General features: G+C 54.7%; 1 pseudogene; it reads left to right on the top strand.

Moving 5' to 3' along the window:
* LOC133343673 (potassium/sodium hyperpolarization-activated cyclic nucleotide-gated channel 1-like) overlaps positions 1–18642 on the top strand; it is a 49397-nt pseudogene extending 30755 nt beyond the window's left edge.

Below are 18642 nucleotides of genomic sequence, written 5' to 3'. Positions count from 1 at the left end.
GTCGTAGTATTATAACGGCAAATACAGCCGAAGTATTTACCAGGGCGGCCGCTGGAATGTTGAACCGCTGAACCTCCGCGACAACGAAGGCGGCAAGAGGCTCCGCCGCTGGACCCGCGTTGCCGGATTGAGGCCAGGGCTGGGGCGAGGGCCGCGCGCTGCCGGATTGAGGCCAGGGCTGGGGCGAGGGCCGCATGTTGCCGGATTGAGGCCAGGGCTGGGGTGAGGGCCGTGTGTTGCCAGATTGAGGCCAGGGCTGGGGTGAGGGCCGTGTGTTGCCGGATTGAGGCCAGGGCTGGGGTGAGGGCCGTGTGTTGCCGGATTGAGGCCAGGGCTGGGGTGAGGGCCGTGCATTGCCCTCCCGGCAGGTGGCGGCTGCAGCCGAGGCCAGGGCGGCTGCAGCCGTCACCGTGATGCTAATTTGGGTTCATGCGTCAGGGGCCGTGGGGCCGGAGGGGGGGGGGTAAGACAACAAAAATAACAACCAAACAAACAGACGCGGATATAAACACGATCCTCTGAAACCCACGTTTAGCGTCAAAGCCAAGCAGGGTGCAGGCCACTAAACTTACCCCAACCAAGTCGCAATTCCACATTCCCACGATTGGAAGGGTTGAGGGGGGCTGCAGGGGGCCAGTCCATCCACAAAGTGGTACAGTCGTCGATTTAACCTCCCTCAAAGGATGATGAAATGCACTGCGGTACAATGTGAGTTCATGTAGCAGCATCTCACTCAATGTGACTGCGTTGCAAGACGCCATACAAACGCGCTGGCTGCCTTTATTTTATAGAAAGAGGCGGTAGGGGTCTATATGTCTCTGTGTGGGTATATGGGTCTCCATGTGAGTCTATGGGTCTCGGTGTGAATTTATGGTTCTGTGCAAGTCTATAGGTCTTTATGCAAGTCTATGGGAGACATAACACTATGGAACACAATTTTTGTTCCTGGGTAGTAAGTGTTATTTCGTAATTGCTTATGTATAAAAAGTATAGAAAATGGCTATTAGTCCCCACAAACTTTGCTTTTGTGACCAGGACAGTGATATTTTGAAATGTACCTATTTTTTATTAGAAAACGGGAGAATTTGGTGTCTTTTCGTTCATATAAAGTCAGAAAAAAACATAATATGAATGAAAATTAACATGTATGTATTATACTAACGTAATACAAAAATGACTTCAAAAATTTAGAAGTGAGTAGTTTTTCGAGATTTACGATTATACTGTAAATCACTTTCACGAATCAGCCCCCAAATGTAGTCTCCCATCATGTTCTCGTTATACTGTGCTTGGTAGCGGCGTTCAAAGTCCAGTATATCCTGGTGGAAGCGCTCGCCTTGCTCCTCCAAGTACGCTCCCATGTTCTGCTTGAATTTATCAAGATGAGCATCAAGGATATGGACTTTGAGGGACATCCTACAGCCCATTGTGCTGTAGTTCTACACTAGAGTCTCAACCAGCTCCACATAGTTTTCGACCCTGTGATTGCCCAGGAAGCTACGAACCACTGCGACAAAGCTGTCCCAAGCCACTTTCTCCTTACTAGTGATGGGGAATTCATTGCGCTCCAGGATCTTCGTTATCTGTGGTCCGACGATAACAACGGCTTTGACCTTTGCCTCAGACAGCTTAGGGAAGTAGTCTTGAAGGTACTTGAAGGCTGCCGACTCCTTATCTACAGCTCTGACAAATGGTTTCATAAGGCCCAATTTGATGTGCAGTGGTGGCATCAGCACTTTCCGGGGGTCCACCAGTGGCTCACACTTGACGTTGTTCCTCCCCACAAAAAACTCGGTCCGCTGTGGCCAGTCCTGCCTGTGGTAGTGCGCCTTGGCTTCCCTGCTGTCCCAAAGGCAAATATAGCAGGGAAACTTGGTAAAACCGCCTTGGAGACCCATCAGGAATGCCACCATTTTGAAGTCTCCGATGACCTCCCAGCTGTACTCCTCATACTTCAAGGCGTCCAGCAAGGTCTTGATGCTGTTGTAATAATCTTTGAGGTGCACCGAGTGAGCCAGGGGAAGAGATGGGTACTTGTTACCATTATGGAGCATCTTGACGGGTGAAGAAGCTGCAAAAAGTTTGGTGACGCTTCCTCAGATCAACGACTTGCACACTTTTATCCAACAAGTTCCACTGCTAGAGCCTAGATGTTAAAAGCTCGGCATTGGACTTAGTGAAACCAAGATATATGATCAAGTCGTTGAGGTCTTTTTGGTTGGGGTAGCATGGGTTTCTCTCTCCTCAGCTCCACGTCTTCCTCGCTCTGACTTGCTGCTCTCTTCTAAAGACGGCTGCTTTCTCTCCGGAGGAGTGGGTATGGGGAGCTCATGGCAGTGTGGCACCGGGGCGATGGATGAAGGAAGGTCCGGATACGTGATAGCAGGTGCATTATTGCCAGTCCAACGTTTGTAAGGGTCCACCATGCAGTTGCTTGAGTGGTCAGTGAGTTCCCGCCAAATTCTTGGGATAGCAAACTTCATGGCTCTCTTTTCCCCTCTGTACCATCCTAAAAAATACATTTATTTCACCCATGGCTAATGTGTAGGAGATTCTCGCAACATTTTTCGTATATGATATATTTTTTCAATAACATTTAAAATTGTAAAACATTTTAAAATTGCTTCTACAGAGTACTTTTTCACTCTTGTCTTGATAAATTGGCCGCAGACATAGCAAAATACATCTGCCGGATGCTTGCAGCCTCTTGATGCCATTTCAGAAAAATCAGATATGCATCCACTTAGGCAGCTGGAACTAAACTGAACTGGTGGGCTTAAGGCCCCTGTATTTATACTACTTTTTATATTACTGGAAAGTTCTAGAATGTTCTGTAAGTTACTCCAAGTTTACTCCGCATTAAATCTATATGGAATGTTCTGGAAAATAGGTCAATTTCAAAATATCACTGTCCTGGTCACATAAGCAAAGTTTGTGGGGAATAATAGCCATGTATATACATTTGAGGCATAAGCAATTAGGAAATAACATTTACTACCCAGGAAAAAAAAATTGTTACACAGTGGAATCAGCCAGGAAGAGAAGAGGAAGGCCTAGAGCCTGGGCCTGAGCATGGACATGGAGTCGACAGCACGGGTGGCCAGGGAAAGAAAATTCCAGATCTTGGGGGGTATGGGCAGCAGTGAGAAGCGACCTCCCACTGAGCGGAGGCTGCATTGGGGCAACAACCACGTGGCCTGAGAATTCACCCACAGTCATCTGTGCTGGTTGTTTGGGTCTGGAGTTGAACTAGAACCCTGTGAGTTAGTAGGCTGCTGGGGCTGTGTGGGGATGGGCCCATGGAGGGGAAAAAGGGGGGAGGTGGGGAGAAAGGCGTCAATTATTAAGGAGGTCGCGTCTCTTCCATTAGTGGTGGGAGTTGAAGTAAAATGGTGAAACCGCAGCCTAATACAGTGCATCACTCACAGCAGCCAGCTCATAACATCCCATTCATAGCACACCACTCATATCAATCCATTGACTGCACACCATTAATAGCACGCCACTCAAAGCACACCATTCATAGCACGCCATTCACATCACATCATTCACAGCAGCCAGCCCATAACACACCATTCACTGCACTCCATTTACAGCACACCACTCAAAGCACGTCATTCATAGGACACTACTCATAGCACGCCATTCATAGCACGCCATTCACTGCAGCCAGCTCATAACATCCATCCCATTCATAGCACGCCATTCATAGCACCCCACACTGCCATTAACAGCCCACCCATAGCATAGCACACGGCTCATAACACCACATGATCCATAGCACAAGATACAAAACCAGACCATTCATCACATAGCACACACCCTTACACACCCCACCCATATCCGACCCATGACGCACACCACACTGCCACACAATGTGCCGTACATTTAAAAAAACACAGCACACCACACATCGTAGCCAACAGCACTGTAATCGCACCTCCGTTTAGTGCGTTTGGCTATGTACGGTGCCAAAGAAGTTCAAGATACATACATATCACACACCGTGCAGTGTGTATCACACCACCACAAGCTCATATCACTTAATCCACACGATACATACAATGCATTGTTATCCACACCACCCACACCACTCCACGTCACCACCCACACCACTGACACCACTCCACCCACACCACCCATCCTACACCACCCACTCCACCACATTCACACTAGCACCACGTCACTTCGTCTTCAGCTCTAGCGGTGTAGTGTTAAGTCTTTTTATATACCTCGTGGTGTCGTTTTATATTTAGCAGCGCCGTCGTCGTTCATGCAAATTGCATCTTTTTTTGTCACAATCCCCGAGGAGCCACAGACGAGCGGGGAAGCAGCAGCCACGCGCGGAGCGAGCACCAAGTCCCCCCCCCGGCTCTGCGGCTCTCTAGATATAAAGGTGTTACCGACCAATTAATTACCCAAAGCGTGCGGGAGGATACACGGAGCACGCGGAGTAACCCCACCACCACTTGACCCAAATTATCAAGCGTCATACTACGATAGCCGCCCCTCCAACCAGAATGCCGGCACGGCACACGAGAGGGTGGGTGGCCAACACCACGCCCGGCCGCCTTTGTCTCACCAGCGCACCAGGTAATCACTTGAAGCCGAGTCAACATAGGGGAGGCCCAGGACCAATTAAAATCTCCACCACTGTTAATGGTCGCGAGCAGAAATCGAACTCGAACCGTTGCGCCACCGCTCCCCACACGCCACCCACACCGCTTCATCCTCCCGTCCATCGCACTGCCGTCTCTGTCGCGTTGCCATTCATGCCACAAGGAGCGAGTTGGACTCCCCAGCCCCTGCGTTGTGTGGCGCCGTCCCGGAGACGCGTCCACGCGGTGTCACGGCTGACGCCCCGAGCCGTCAACAATTCACTCGGCGCAGAATCCCGCACGACCCACAGCGTGGGGAGAGGCGGAGTGGGGGCCTTCTGTCACGTAGCCTTTCCACGGAGGGCTGGCGGCTGGGGTGTATTGCGTCGAGTTGGTGTTAGACCACTCAGAGACCTGGCTGTTAGGGATGTCAGCTTTTATTTCTACACGAGCCGACACCAACCACCCCACGCAGAGGAGTTATAGCCTGGTAGCAGGCTACCACAGAAAATTTAACGTAATAAGAAGAAGCAGAAAAGCACCCACACACATGCAATCACACCTCGTGTTCCTAACGCCTTTGCGAGACTATCACACAGAAGCTTCGGGGGGCAGGGGCGGGCATGCACCTCCCCTACTCTCCCACACGCAACTCTGCTTTGCACAGTGCCCCGTGTTCCTGCTCAGGGGTTTCCACCCCTCGCCTGCGAACCCCTCGCAGCAGGGCAGCTCGTGCCTCGAGCTTATCCCGTCTTCGAGCAGTGGGCGATGTCCACAGCCAGCCGAGCAGCCACCCAGATGGCACCAGATGGCACCAGTCTCCACGCTCGCCGGTGCCAGGCTGCAGCCGGCCTGGTTCCCCGCTGCTGCCGCTCCCGTCATGCCCCGGTTCAATCCCCAGGCCGGCCCCTGGAAACAGATAACAACAATACTACTAAAGTCACCTAACGTTTACCCTATAACATCTATATTCCGTGGAGTGGGAGACAGCCCTCAACTTGCACTTACAGTGAAGATCTCCCGGTCCTCACTCACGTCGCTGCTTAAGGGTGGGAGCTTGCCCAGCCACTACTGGGGGGAGTGGAGAAATGCTGCCACCACCGCCGCTGCTGCTGCTGCTTCTGAGTTGAGCTCCCACTGACGAGTCGGGTGCTCGTTTTATAGCGCTGCTCAGCCCATTGTTTAGTCCCTGGGCCAATCACGTGAGAGGTCCGACTATAAATGGTCTGAGATTCCCTCCCCCTCAAAACCTGTCCCCACGTTGTGGTGGCTCCCGGCTCCACACAAAGGACTGCGCCCAAAAGCACGAGCTTCTCCCTCCAGCTTAATGGGCGTGCCTCACGCACTACGCCACACCTTCATCCAGCAGTGGAGTCCATTCTTGTGTGCTGGTGGTGGCAGCAGCAATGATGTTCAGGAGCTATCGACGTCAATGTCGAGGTCTGCTGCTGCTGGCCATGACCAGGAGGCTTCAGCAGAGAGAGACCAACAGTGGGGTTCATGTGTGGTCCATCGTTTGGGTTGCATGGCCACAGTCGCACGACCGTGGCTCGTGTCTTTAATGTTCCATTTATTGGGGAGATGTTTTGCCCATCAGCCTGTTGACGTTTTGGTGCAGTTGTTGATTGCACCAGTGGTGAGTGAGTGGGTGGGCGAGCGGGTGGATGAGTAGCTAAGTGATTGAGTGAGTGGGTGGGTGGGCGGGCGGGCGGGCGACTTAGTGAATGACATAGTTAGGCCAGTGTCTTCGAGGAGGAGGAGAGAATGTCAGAGCCAGGAGGAGGTGGTGCGATGATGTGTGGGTCTGGAATGATGAGGCGTTTCTTCCAGACGTCCACGTTGTTCCACATTGTTCGCGAGCAGCAGCTGCTGCGTTCTTCTGGATGTGGGTGAGGTTCTAGGGTGGGACACGGTAGCCTCCTCCTCCTTCTCACGGTGCCCCCCCCCCACCCGCCTCTGGCGTTATCTCACGAGATGAAGACGCTTCCTTTTGTTTAAAACTCTCGCAGTGAGCAGTGCACCACCCTGTGTCAAAGGACTCTGCACGGTGTGGGTGGTGAGGTCCCATTGGCCGCCTCTTGTCCACACGGGCTGGCGCTGTCGATGCGTTTGTCGCATGGCAGGGAAACCATTCTTTATATTCATGATCATGAATTATTATTTCATATTATTATGATTGTACGGTGGCATTAACCACTTGGTGATGCTGCTACTGTTGCCGCTTTGGCAGTGGGTGCACAAGCACCGACAACAACAACATCAACGCATTTGTCAACAACAACACTGTGAGCGGCCTTAACATGAACACCTATATATATTAGGCGACGTTTCGGGCAATGGCCCATTTTGAGTCGACGTGCGTTTGGAGTACTCACTTTAGTTTGCTGCTACACATGTCCACGTGATAAGCCATTTCGCTGAGCTGTCATTTGTGATAGGCAGGTCGCTCCTGAAAAATAAGACGATAGCTCAGTGGGCCTTAACTGGTAAGATTAAAACATATATATAGTTTAGTTTTATTTGTATATTTAAAGTGGTTTGTTTACTCTTCCTATACTTTGCACTCCTATCGTGTTTGTGTAATGTTTGTTGTTGTAGCGTTATGACCCGCCCCGACTGGACATCTGTGAAAAAGCGCTTTATAGCTAATCGGATTCCTCCAGTATAAATAAAGATTCTGATTCTGTATATGTTCAGAGCTGGGTTCAGCTGAATGCAGTGCCAAACTCGGTGTCATCTTTTGTTTATGCGCTTTTATGTGTGTGTGCCTGTCGATGTGTGTCTGTGTGTCTCTTCTGTGTCTATCTCGGTCTGTCTCTCTGTCTCCGTCTCGTGTCTCTGTGCCTCTGTCTCCCTGTGTCTCCGTCTCTCTGTGTCTCTGCCTCTCTGTCTCTCTGTGCGTCTCTCTCTGTGTATGTGTCTCTGTCTCTCTGTCTCCGTCTCCCTGTGTCTCTTTCTCGCTGTGTTTCTGTCTCCCTGTGTGTCTGTGTCTGTGTTTCTGTATCTCTGTTTCTGCCTCTCTGCGGCTCTGTCTCTCTGTGTCTGTGTCTCTGTGTCTCTGTGTTTCTGTCTCTCCTTGTCTCTGTCTCTCTGTGTCTCTGTGTCTCTGTGTTTCTGTCTCTGTGTCTCTGTCTCTCTGTGTCTCTGTGTCTCCCTGTGTCTCTGTCTCCCTGAGTCTCTGTGTCCCTGTTTCTCTGTGTCCCTGTGTCTCTGTGTCTATGTGTTTATGTGTCTCTGTATCTCTGTCTCTCTGTATCTGTTTCTGTCTCCCTATGTCTCTGTCTCCCTGTCTTTGTATTTCTGTCTCTCTGTGTCTTTGTCCCCGTCTCCCTGTGTCTCTGTCCACGTCTCCCTGTGTCTCTCTGTCTCCCTGTGTGTCTGTGTCTCTGTGTTTCTGTCTCTCTGTGTCTCTGTCTTCATGTGTCTCTGTATCTGTTTCTGTCTCCCTATGTCTCTGTCTCCCTGTCTTTGTATTTCCGTCTCCCTGTGTCTCTGTCCACGTCTCCCTGTGTCTCTCTGTCTCCCTGTGTGTCTGTGTCTTTGTCTCTCTACCCCATACTTCTCTCCCATGCAGAACGTTACCTGGGAGATCCAGTACACAAACTCCCTCTTCAAAGGTAGAGGCCAGCGTGCACCACATACACACATCAAGACAACAAAGATTCCCGTATAGCCTCAAAAGAATGTTGGGGCAAGGGCCGTGAGCGAGCGCCTATGAAAGTCATCATGACACACGAGTGGGTGCCACGCCCGGCCGCCTTTGTATCTCCAACGCTTGATGTTTGTACACCCCGCACCACGTACACATTTACGGATGAGTCGACCTCGCGGAGGACCCAGGACCGATTCAAATATTCACCACCAACGATGGCCGTGAGCGGAAATTGAGAGCGCTAACCACTGCGCCACCACTCCCCGTAGCATCAGTGGCGAATTTTTTTACCGGTTCTGAGCATCGCCTCGGGCAGCGGTCGGCAACCAAAGTAAGGAGAAGAGCTGTCGCCTGATGAGGCTGGTGGCTGCTGTTGTTACCGGCGAAACGTGACGGTTTTTAGATTGTCAATGTCGTGGGTTTACTCTCCAACGCACAAGCGCTGTGCTGAGCTCGTAACGAATTGGCACGTTTTGTTTAAGGACGCATTCATATGTTGACGCGATCTAAACCCAAACACCTCAATGATGCATTTTTGCTCATTATTTCAAGAGCCGCAATGCAACGCGAAGACGAGTAACTAAATGTCACGAAGCAGTCCTTGAAGAGCCACCGCGTGCGCCTCGGGACCCCTGGGTCTCGGAGGGCTCAAATGAGTCCCTGGTGCGGTGTGTATTACACATCGGCACTGGGGAGACAAAGGCGTCCGGGCGTGGTGCTGGTGACCGCCCACCCCCTCGTGTGCCGTACCGGCCTTCAGAGTAGGTGCTACTCGCTAACAGCACTTGCCCCAGCAGTCTGCGCGGGCTACACGGGGGATCTTTGTCTTTGTAATCCGTGCACACACGCACACAGACACACACGCTTTCGCACGCACCATCTCAGTGGAAAGAGGAGGCGGTGTTGGTGACTCTGCAGCTGCTACGAGTGGTGTTTGTAGGAGGTGGTGTTTGTATGGTTGGTCTGTTTGTTTACCTTGGCGATGTTGTTGTTGTCGTTGTCGTTGTTGTGGATGGCGGTGGTTAGTTGTGGTGTGGGGGAGCGGTGGCGTAGTGGTTAGCGCGCCGCGCGACGAACCCCAGCGCCCCGAGGTTCGAATCCCGCTCACGGCCAATAACAGCGACGAGCATCTGAACCAGTTCTGGGCCTCCACTAAGTTAACTCAGCCTTAAATGAGATACCTGGTGCGAAGTCTAAATGTTAGCATTGGGGAGACAAAGACGGCCGAGCGCGGTGCTGGCCACCCACTCCCTCGTGCGCCGGTCCGACCTTAATCGCTTCTCACTAACAGCACTTGTCCCAACAGTCTAGTAAAGGGGCCGTCCATAAATGACGTCACGCACCTAGGGGGGGGGGGGTCAGACATTTGTGACGATGTGTGACGAGGGGGGGGGGTGAGAAATGTGACGTCACATCAAAATGCGCAACTTTAAATAAATATAGACAACACGTTCTACTTCATTAAATAGACTTTTTAATAAATGTTTTCTCCTACAACATCAGAGTGCAGCGGCACATTAAATACTCACTACAATGACAATAGTTTAAAGCGATTTGAAGCATGTTTTATTTTGGGGGGGGGGAGGGGCAGAGCTTTGTGACGTCATATTTGAGGGGTGGTCTGACTTTTTGTGACGCCGTGTGACGAGGGGGGGGGGGGGTCAAAAATCGTCCAAAATCGCGTTACGTCATTTATGGACGGCCCCAAAGGCAATAGGGGGATCTTTGTCTTTGCCGCTGAGGACAGCGGTGGAATAACTTAACCCAAGCGATGCAATCAGTCCTGTTGCTGATGCCTCGGCTGCTGATACTGCCTTGGCTTCTGCTGCTGATGATGATTCTTCTGATGATCCTGATGCATCTATGACTACTGATGATTATGATGGCAATGATGCTGCTTCTGCTGCTTCTGCTGCTGCTGTTGCTACAACAGTCCTGCTGTTGCTTATTCCGATGCTGCCGAGTCCTCTGCCAATGCTTGACACTGATGCTGCTGATGATGATTAAGATTCGCCTCACGATACCAATGCTGCTGCTGCTGATGATGATTAAGATTCGCCTCACGATACCAATGCTGCTGATGATGATGATGATTAAGATTCGCCTCACGATACCAATGTTGCTGCTGCTGCTGCTGATGCTCTCGCTCCTCCTTGTGCTCCTGACGACGACGCTAACGATCCTCCCCGTGGCGAGCAGCCATGAGCCACATGCTGTGCATCGGCTACGGCCAGCAGGCTCCCGTGGGCATGTCCGACGTGTGGCTCACCATGCTCAGCATGATCGTGGGCGCCACGTGCTACGCCATGTTCGTGGGCCACGCCACGGCGCTCATCCAGTCGCTCGACTCCTCGCGCCGACAGTACCAGGAGAAGGTGCGGGGTGGGACGGGGGGGGGGGGGGGCTGGCGGGGGGGGGGGGGTCCTTGTAAGGGACCTCAGGAGGAGCCGGTCGGGGACTCTGTGGGGGTGTGGGGACTTTGGGGATAGGGAACCTGGGGTAGTAGAGCAGAGCGTGTTTTCCTGAGTGAGGCCTTATGACCAACCCCCCCCCCCCTGCTGCCCTGCCCCCCCCCCCCCGGCCGTGTCCCTACAGTACAAGCAAGTGGAGCAGTACATGTGCTTCCACAAGCTGCCGGGGGAGCTGCGGCAGCGCATCCACGAGTACTACGAGCACCGCTACCAGGGCAAGATGTTCGACGAGGACAACATCCTGGGGGAGCTCAACGAGCCGCTCCGAGAGGTGTGGCGGCGGCGTGGTTATCACGACCCTCGTCGTCGTCGTCATCGCGGTCGTCGGCAATCAACATCGCCATCGTTGTCGCCGTCGTGACGGCCATCGTCACGACGGCGACGGAATCGTCGTTGCCAGCATCGCCGTCGTCGTGGCGATCGAGATGATCGCCGTCGCCGTCGTCGTCGTGATCGTTGGGGGTTGGGGGGGTGGGGGGCGGGGAGGTGGTGGCGGTGCGGTACTGAAATATCGAGGTTTTGAAACCGGGGCTCCGACGTAAATAAAAACGAAACATTCGCAATTGAAACACTGCTGATCTGATTTGATGAACGACTTTTGTTATTTTTTTCACGGTAAATCATCGGCTGTGCCAATAACAGTACCGAGCAACAAAATCAACTCGATAGACATCAACAAAGTAGCCACATTCAGGGCTCTCAGGAGGGGCGAGGGAGGGTAGCCGATCGCCACCATGGGTGCCGTCCTTGTATCCACCACTCTCTTTTCACCTGCCCCCCCCCCACCGTCCACTCTGACCTGCCTCCCATTTCTCACCCCCCCCCAACACCGCACAGTCCATCGTGAACTTCAACTGCCGCAAGCTCGTCGCCTCCATGCCGATGTTTGCCAACGCCGACTCCAACTTCGTGACGGCCATGCTGACCAAGCTGCGCTTCGAGGTCTTCCAGCCGGCGGACTTCATCGTGCGCGAGGGCACGGTGGGCAAGAAGATGTACTTCATCCAGCACGGCGTCGTCAGCATCATCACCAAGGCCAACAAGGAGACGAAGCTCGCCGACGGCTCCTACTTCGGAGGTAACGCTCGCCGCCCCGGTCTCGGCTACTGGCCCGGGACGGCGTCGACCTCCCCCTTCCCCTTTCCCGCGTTCGACTCCGACGTGGCCGCCCCGGTTAACGACGACGAACGCGGGGGGTGGGGGAGGTCGGGGAGGGTGGGTGGGGGGCATGCTAAACGTGAATGTGCGCAGAGGGTGTGGTGCTTCAAAAGCATCACGACGGGGCCACAGTTTGCCAAATACTGAAAAATTACATCGCAAATTCAATGACTCGATTGAGATTACACGCAGCAGCAGCAGCAGCAACAGCCGCAATTATGTCTCCACCCATTAGTAGACTAATGCCCGTCGTGAGGCCGGGTGCTAAGTCGTATTGTGAAGCGTGGGGTATATCTGCTGCCGGGCGGAGCCCTTGGGATGTTCGAGATGGAACAGACGGTGCTTTGCTTCTTCTCCTTCCCTCGCACTGCCTCCTCCCATCGTCTCTTCCCCCCCCCCCCCAAGCTCTTAAACCAACAACAACAACAACAACAACCTCGTTCATAACGCGTATCCATTACCACCCTGATGGTGCTATTTGTTGCTTCGGGGACTTGCGCTCGGCATCTGCGTAAGTAAACAAAACAAAAGCCCGTTGACGACAAACGACTTGACGAGTGCAGCGTTCCCCCGCGCCGCGCGCGTGGCCAAGCCGTCCCCAGCTCCCTCCCTCGGCTCACAGCGGCTGGCGGCGGCCTCCCCGCCGCTCCGCGTCGTTGCAGAGATCTGCCTGCTGACCAAGGGCCGCCGCACGGCGAGCGTGCGCGCCAACACCTACTGCCGCCTCTTCTCGCTCTCCGTGGACCACTTCAACGAGGTGCTCGAGGAGTACCCCATGATGCGGCGAGCCTTCGAGACCGTGGCCATCGACCGCCTCGACCGCATCGGTGAGACGCCCTCGCGTCTCCCCCGCGGGTCTCCCGTTCGTCTCACCGTGTCTCCGCGCACCTCCGTCTCGTCGTCTGTGTGTCCGCGTTTCGATCCCACCGTGCCTCCGTGTGTCTCCGTCCCCGCGTGTTCTGCGCGACCTCTCGTGTCTCTCCCCGTACGCTTTGCGTGTTCCCATGCGATTGCGGGGTCTCAGTAACGCGAGTGTGCGCCTCTCCGTCTCTCCGTGTCGCTGATCACTATTCGTTCGCCGGTGTGTCCCACCTCTCTGTGTTTCTCCACGCGTCTCCGTGCATATCTGTCTCTGCGTGCATTGCGCCATGTCTCGATCTCAGCGCATCGCTGTTCATCGCCGCATCTCCCTCCCCGTCTGCTTCTACCCCTTGCCCCCCTCCCCTCCCGCCACCTCCAGGCAAGAAGAACTCGATCCTGCTGCACAAGGTGCAGCACGACCTCAACGCGGGAGTCTTCAACACCAAGGAGAGCGAGATCATCCAGAGGATCGTGAAGTGCGACCGCGAGATGACGTACCGCGAGAACGAGCTCAAGGAGGCCCTCGCGCTGCAGGCCGCCGCCGCCGACGGCGCCGCCGCCCGCCGCGCCTCCATGGCGGCCAAGCGCTCGGCGCTCAGCTCGCTCATCCAGTCGAGCGCCGCCATGTCCGTCTCCATCGCGCTCACCCAGAAGGGAGGAGGACAGGGAGAAGGAGTCGTCGTCGGCGGCGGCGGCGGATTCTTGCTGGGACCCGTGGCCCAGTCGCCGGGGGCTACCGGCGGTAGCAGCGGCGGCGGCGGCGGTAGCAGCGGCGGCGGCGATGACAGTGGCGGTGGCGGCACCGGATGTTCCGTGTCTGGGTCTTCCTCCACCACCGGCCTCATGCTCCTGCAGCAGCAGCTGCAGAAGCACCAACAGCTGCAGCACGAGTTGCAGCTGCTGCATCAGCTACAGCAGCAGCAGCAGCAGGGCGTGGGGACTCATGGAGAGAGTGGTGAAGCTTCGCAGCAGCAGCAGCAGGCCCAGGCCGCCACCACCACCGCCACCACCACAGCGGCCATGGTGGTGGGCTCCCCACAGAGTGCCTCCCACTCCCCCATACCGGTGCAGAGTCCCCCGGCCGCGGTTCACGGGGCCCCCGGCAGCCTCCACCGCCAGATGGCGACCACCTCGATGGGCGCGGGCGGCGCCGTCGTCCCCCCGCACCACCACGGCGGGGCCACGGCCGCCCCGGCGCCGGGGACGACCCTGCTGCTGGGGATGCAAGGGGGGGACCCGCCGGGGGGGCCCCCGGCCGCCGCCGTCGGGGTGGGGGCTCTGGGCAGGGACCCCTCGAGGGTGCTGTCGGCCTCGCAGCCGACCCTCCCTCCCCCGCCCCTGCCGACGGGCCACGACCCGCAGCCGCCCCGTCTCGCCGCGGCCGGCCTCGCCTCCCCGTGCCCCCCGGCGTACCCGGGCGGCGCCCCCGCTCAGAGCGCCTCCCCCGCGTGCCCCGTCGGGGCCGCGTGGCCTCTGTCGCGCGGGACCAGCGTGCGAGGCCGCCCGCTGGCCCACCGGGTCTCCTCCGAGAGCCTGCCGCCCACGTCGGCGGCAGGGCCGGCCATCGGGGCGGGCGTCGGGGCCCTCCCCGGGATCCCGGCGCGGCCGGGGCCCCTGGGCCACGCGGCCGCGCCGCCCCCGCCGCGCGGCGTCCTGCTTAGGGCCGCCACTGTGAGCCAGCGGGACTCCCCCCTTCTCCCCGAGGGAGACCCCAATCGCGCGCGGCTCCCCTCCAACCTCTAGCCTCTCACCCCTGTTCTCTAACCCAGGGCTCCGTCCGTCACGTTGCTCCCGGTGGAAGAGACTTTGGCCTCGACCGGGGTCCTGGATTGGGGTCCCGCCCGCCAATCCGCCATGAATTTCGGGTTCAGACCGCGGGGATCGACCTATGGCAGAATGCATTTAGCGAGGTGGGGTGGCATCTACAACGTTTTGGGCACGATGATGATGATGACATCTTGATATTGTTCAAAAGATGGCCAAGCGTATTTTGCCTATCGCGGTGGGAAATCGAAGAGACCAGGATAATTCTCGTTTGCACGAGTCAAGTGGCCCATCACAATGACAAAAGCAAAGCACATTAGAGACGGTGGTAACTGGGGGGGGGGGGGGGGTGCTCTGCATGAGGCGCAGAGACTGGCGGGGGGGGGGGGCTTTCTGTGTCGGCGAGCGCCGATTTTAATGCCGTCGTGTGCCGTGCGAGGTGGTGGCTGGGTTTATTGAGGGCAGTGTCACTAGCACGGGTGTGCACGCCAGGCCGTCTTTGTCTCCCCGTGGCGCGGACGTGGTGAAGACACCACATTTTACTGTGCTCTTTTATGCCGAGTCAACCTAAAGGAGCCTCCGTGCAGCAGCGTTGGTGCGCGTGAGTTAAGAGTCGAACCCCAATGCTGGAAGGTTTGGTGCAGTGTGACACACACACACACACGCAGGTGTGCACAGTTACATACACACGTATGCAAGTATAAGCAACATACACACAGATACACAACAACACCGATCCCCTAACGAGCAGCTATTGAGGAGGTCGCGGCATAATGCACGAGAGAGTGTCGTGAAGCCAGCGCCACGTCACAGTCGTGTTTGTCTCCCCAGTGCTGAAGGTTTATACACTGCAGCAAGTCGTTATTTAAGGCTAAGTCGACCTAGCAGGGAGGTTCAGGAATGGTTAAAGATGCCACTTACCACTGGTGTTGAAACCGAGGTGGCTGAGATTACAGTGCAGTGCGCGAAACACTGTGATACACACACACACGCAACACACACAGGCAGGTGCAGACAGAGACACACCAGTCACCTGCGCGGCACAGGTGACTGGTACGGTCCTTTGAGGCTCTCGCATTCCGCCTTGTAAAGGTGACTTTGTTTGTGAATTCATGCGGGGGGGGGGGGGGGGGGGGTAACTCACGTAGATGTCCAATGTGCATCCATTCATATGGGAAGGGCGGTCACAAAGTGTTGACAACTTGGATATTTCAGCGATAAAAACACGCGCAACTGAACTGTGTCAACTTGCCAGAAGAAGTACCTCTACATTGAAATTAAGTTCAAGTTATGTATCGGGGCGGTGGTGGCTATGCACGTGGCTGGCTGTGATCCAGCACTGTGGAGGCTGCAGCGAGGGTTGGTGGGTCGCACGCAGATGGGTTGTGAACCTCCCTTCCCATGGGTGCTGAGGAGGAAGCTACTCTCTGGCTCGCCAGGAAAAATGTGGACTCCATCTGTCCGTTCGGTATGGGATAGTGTTCGCAACTCAAACGCGTGGGTTTTCTCGAGGTGTGCACATGCAAGCACTCATTAATTGGCCGACAGCTTAATATTTCGAGGACCGCAGAGCTTGGGCAATTGTAGGCGCCAGCTCACCGCGTGGCTGCTGCCTTTCCACTTGTTTGTGGTTCTTCGTGCCTCTAAATCATTGTCCCTCTTCCCGAGCGAGCGAATACTGCGATGTGCGTTACAGGTTCAAAATGATCCATTCGCAGCCCTTTGTTAGTCCGCTGCTGGGTAGAGGCCCTCCTCCGCGCCGTGTCGGTCGGACAATGCAGGTCAGCCGCGAGTTTGAGCAGGGGCCACTCGGGCACTGCTCCAAATAGAATTCGCCACTGATGTTAGGCAGTGGCTGGGAATCGAAACTCGGGTGGGCGAGCTCACAGCGCAAGTGCGATAGCCAATACTACACCACCCCAGATTCCATTCCTGCGGACGAACTTCGGTTTAAAAGTTTACACGCTCATTTTTTGTCAAACAGGATTTTAGTTCTCACATGAGACGAAAAAAACAACACTTGTAACAATTATATTTTTCTCACAAGGCTGCCTGATAATGAGTTTTATATTTTAGTATCCGTTTCGCCAAATCTCCTGTGCTTTATTTTTTAATTACTACCAAAGTGTACTGGATTATTGGATGAAATCTTGAGGTTTTGTCCCTTTACTGTACCTGCTATCCACAGGTTTAATCATCGCTCTTCCCCAATCCGTAAAAAAAAATATTTGCCTCGTCATATTAAATCCCCAGAGCTCATGTCAACACTGACTTTTAACCAGAGGCCCGGACTTTAGGGATGGGTGACCCAGGATGGCAACGGAGGGGCGCCCAGAATACACCTATACAGAGAATGTCATCTATTTTGTTTACCCAGTTTTGCAAGTGCGTCATTAAACGTGAATGTAATTGGTGATACTAACACACACACACACACTCTCCCTCCGCATGACAAATAACAATTGGTCGTGTCATTACTATAGGTCGCTTGCACAGAGTGGCAAATTAGGTGTTTTCCCACGGGAGCATTTACGTTCAGGCTTGGCCTGGTTAAGCAAAGCGTTCTAAATCAGTCAAGGCTCTCGCCTGCCGATGATGAACAATTCACAAATCTAGGGGGCTAGACGGCAAAGTATACACAGTGGATTCTTGAATCCATCTGTGGTGGAATTTTTGAATTGTCAATCTCCACGTAAGAGGTTGCTGGGTTTTCTCCGGGTTATCCAGTTTCCCTTCCACACGAAGCATCGTACAATCTCACGAATGGAGGCGTGCACCCAACATCCGCCCGTGTAGCACAGGACCCTCCTGGCAGGCCGTCTTGAGACTCACGCGAGGCTTTCCCGAGGTGCATAGTGGCCGTACGTTATTCATAGTATCGTATGATTAGAATTGCGGGGTGGTTTACTCTGCATGTAGCTCACGGAGCCTCCGATGCTCTGGATAATGAAGGAATGTACCGGTGAGGTATTTTATAGCGCAACGAGTTAACGGTTGACAAGCGAGATGCGGGAGCTTCCCTTGCGGGTAGACCGCGAGTGTGGATGGCATCTCCCAGGCAACGTCGCTGCCCTCTTCACGTCCCTGTGGCCGCCTTCGTTCCACTTTAGCGGCAGAACCCGCGCAGTGGAGAAGCCCGAGTAAATGTCCCCTAATTAGCTAATCGCCGTGACTAACTCGGGCTGGGGCGGAGGGCGAAGCTGTGACGACGACGACGGATGATGATGACGACGATGCTGACAGGAGAATGGCGACTCGGGTGTTGTTGCGTGTTGTTTGTTGGTTTTTTTGCATCAAAATGTCCACGGCGCGCCGCCGCGTCGCTCGTGCGGCTCGAGTTCAACAAACAACAACAACATCCAGATGAGATGTCACTCAAATAATCGGGCAGCGCAGCAACAAGATTGCCAACGTGTATTTCCCCATCGGGGAGGAGGGGGTGGTTTGAGTGACGGCGCATGTTCTGTATGTTGTACTGTGCGTTGAACTTCTTTCGCACCGTACATGAGCCAACCCATGCTGAATCGGGAGGTGCGGGGGAAGGTGGGGAAGGACAACAAACTAAACACACACACAAGCAGTTCTAAAGAAAGAAAAGGGTTGGTGGACCAGACGGAGACTTGTGTGTGGAACTACATGAGCTCCTCCACTCTGCTGCGAGCGGGTTCTAGGACTCGTCCTTGTGGACCTCTCTGAGAGTCGTGCCCCACTAATTGCATGGGGCGGCTTGTCGCGGCATTGTCTCCGAGATGAACGCAAACATAATAATGCTGTCGAGTACTCATTGAAAAGGAAATGGCCAAACATTCCAATGCAGGCCCTGCTGAGGTTTCGTGAGACTTAGGCTCGCCTGTGTAAACTGAACTATTGGCAATTACTTCACGCAGTGGTGAGGAACCCCTTTTTTCCCTTACGGAGGACCAAATAAGACATTTAATAGCCGATTAGTGCAGCTAGATGCTTACAGTGACTGATAAATAGCATCCGTAGTTTAGCAAGAGATATGTAGGCCTCGTGTGGCCGTGGGTCGTGTGAGATGACGTCGTGGGCTGTGTGGGATGGAGTCGTGGGCTGTGTGGGATGGAGTCGTGGGCTGTGTGAGATGGAGTCGTGGGCTGTGTGAGATGGAGTCGTGGGC

This window comes from Lethenteron reissneri, chromosome 18, assembly GCF_015708825.2.
Source record: "Lethenteron reissneri isolate LAM-NWPU_2019-01 chromosome 18, ASM1570882v1, whole genome shotgun sequence".
Classification (NCBI taxonomy): domain Eukaryota; kingdom Metazoa; phylum Chordata; class Hyperoartia; order Petromyzontiformes; family Petromyzontidae; genus Lethenteron; species Lethenteron reissneri.
The sequence above is the reverse complement of the archived record's forward strand: the minus strand, read 5'-3'. Positions and strand labels throughout refer to the sequence as shown.